Here is a 2,827-nt window from a genome sequence, read left to right as displayed (position 1 = left end):
GGGGAGTTCAGGATGGGGACACATGTACATCCATGGGTGATTCATGTCAATGTATGACAAAAACCACCACAATATTGTAAAGTAATTAGCTTCCAATTAAATAAGTTAATTAAAAAAAGAAAGAAATAGTGACAACCTAAAAGTTGACAGTTATGCTTTATTTAGTGGGAATTCAGAAGACAGTATCTCAAGTCACCCTGAGGGAATTGCTCCAAGGAGCTGAGGGGAAGAGTTAGGTTATATAGGAGTTTGCAAGAAAGGGGAGGTAGTCTGAACATCAAAGTAGTTTTGTGAATTAAAGAAAACCAGCTATCTCAAGTTAAGGAATTTAGCACTTTTCCTTTGTATGGGAAGAGGCAAGTGTCTGGGCTCACTGAAAACATTCCTTTCCTGAATCTCAGCTCTCCTGGGGCATTTTTCCTTGCATTTTCTTGCATCTGGCATTTTTTCACTTCCTGAGTTGCCTTGGGCTCACCTTAGGGAGTAGCTGCAATTTGGGAGCTGTCAGCCCACAGGTGTGTTCCCCCTTCCTGAGAGCCCTGGAGGGCTGGAAACTCTTGAGGACTGTGTCATCCTAGTTTACTGATCTGGCAGGAGATACTCCACTCCTCAAGATCTTGTGGCCCCAATGAAACGTAATCTCAGGAACCTGAATGAATGTTCTCAAAAGAACAGAAACAACTCAGTAGTTCATTCACTCTTAATTACAGGCCTCTGCTCTGTGAAACAGAAAACAAACTACAGAAACCAATATGGCCTGAGTGACTCTGAATTCCTATGAGTAAGATAAGGGGGGGTGGGGGGAATGCACTTAAGAATCAAGGAAAAATTTTGTTTTGACATAGCACAAACAAAAGGAATGTTTATATATATTATACTTAAATGTGTACATAATAAGTATGTACACCTCTATAAATCTTTATATACTAACATAATTTCAGCCTTTCTTTAATTTCTCATTTAACTGATACACATTTGCTTTGACAAATCCAAACTTAATTGGGAAAATTAACCTTCTATGAAAAAAATTAAGAGTTTAGATTGACTACATTTTCTAGGTCAAATAGAAAATATCTAAATGAAAACACACCGGGGAAGTGAGACAGAAATTTAAGACAATGAGAACCGTCTTCCCTACTTAAAAGCCTTGCTTAGAAAGATTATCATCAGACACCCTACCTCCAAGGTTCCACCAGATGCCGTCTCAGCCAGCCCAGCAGCAGCCTCATCTTCCCCATGGATTTCGTGTTCTCTCTACTGATGGCCCTGGTGCTGGTCAGCTACAGCCTGGGAGGATCTCTGGGCTGTGATCTGTCTCAGAACCACGTGCTGGTTTCAAGCAGAACCTTCAGGCTCCTGGGCCAAATGAGCAGACTCTCCCCTCACTCCTGTCTGTAGCACAGAAAAGGCTTCGGTTTTCCCCAGGAGATGGTGGAGGGTGACCAGCTCCAGGAGGCCCAGGCCATTTTTGTGCTCCACGAGATGCTCCAGCAGAGCTTCAACCTCTTCCACACAGAGTGCTCGTCTGCTGCCTGGAACAGCACCCTCCTGGAGCAACACCGCTTGGACTCCAACAGCAACCGGACAACCTGGACACCTGCCTGGGGCAGGTGATGGGACAGGAAGACTACTATGCCCTGGGAAGGATAAGCCCCACTCTGCTCTTGAAGAGGTACTTCCATGGAATCCATGTCTACCTGAAAGAGAAAGAATACAGTGACTGCACCTGGGAAATCATCAAGAGTGGAGACGATGGAGCACTCTCTTCATCAAGCAGCTTGTAACAAAGGTTAGGAAAGATGGATGGAGATCTGAACTCAGCTTGAGATGACTCTCACCGACTAAGATGCCACATCACCCTCGTACACTCACCTGTGTTCTTTTCAGTCGACTGATTTCTGCCTTAGCCACCAAATTCATTGAATTACTTGAGCCGATACTTTGTCAGTAGTAATAAAAAGTAGATATAAAAGTATTTAGGTGTAGGGGCATGAGTCCTAAAGTCATGCCGGCCCTGATGTTATCCGTTGCTGATTTACTTATTCCTTCCTGCATCTAACATACTTAAAATACTTGTAAAATTACAATTCATCTATAAATCATATTAAAATTTCTAAAACATGTTTACCATCTCATGTTATTAATTTTGTACTTTGTTCTATTTATTAAATTCTTATGAAAGAAAATGAGTTTCTTTACTCAAAAATTAAATCCAAACCTCCATTTAACATTTTATTAAACAATGTGTGGTTACATTTTTTCATTCATTCATTCCATTCATATTATACATATATATTTAGTCCCTAAGTGACAGACTGTGTAATTCTCATCAAGGAATACATGTGAATAAAGCAAATGTAGTTCCTACTGCATGGAAACTCTCAGACTTACAGAGAAGAGGACATAAAAACAGTATTATTTTATTTCAATTATATTAAAGACTGCAAAGAGAAGTAAAGGAAAGAATGTTCTCACATGGGAAGCGTTAGGTACATATGATACTGGAAAGACAAATAATATTATATATCTTTCTAAGCTGCCTGCAGGGCTTCCCTGGTAGCTCAGCTGGTAAAGAATCCACCTGCAGAGCAGGAGACCCTGGTTTGGTTCCTGGGTCAGAAGATCCCCTGAAGACGGGATAGGCTACCTACCCACTCCAGTATTCTTGGGCTTCCCTGGTGGTTCAGTTGCTAAAGAATCTGCCTGCAATGCAGGAGACCTGGGTTGGGACGATCCCCTGGAAGAGGGCTGGGCTACCCACTCCAGTATTCTTGTCTGGAGAATCCCCATGGACAGAAGAGCCTGGTAGGCTATAGCCCATGGGTCC

The 2,827-nt window shown here is 42.1% G+C and overlaps 1 pseudogene; it reads left to right on the top strand.

Moving 5' to 3' along the window:
* Positions 1-1,236: 1,236 nt before the first annotated feature.
* On the top strand, positions 1,237-1,826 carry LOC129650925 (interferon tau-like; annotated as a pseudogene).
* Positions 1,827-2,827: the final 1,001 nt, after the last annotated feature.

Source organism: Bubalus kerabau, chromosome 4 (assembly GCF_029407905.1).
Source record: "Bubalus kerabau isolate K-KA32 ecotype Philippines breed swamp buffalo chromosome 4, PCC_UOA_SB_1v2, whole genome shotgun sequence".
Lineage (NCBI taxonomy): Eukaryota > Metazoa > Chordata > Mammalia > Artiodactyla > Bovidae > Bubalus > Bubalus kerabau.
The sequence above is the reverse complement of the archived record's forward strand: the minus strand, read 5'-3'. Positions and strand labels throughout refer to the sequence as shown.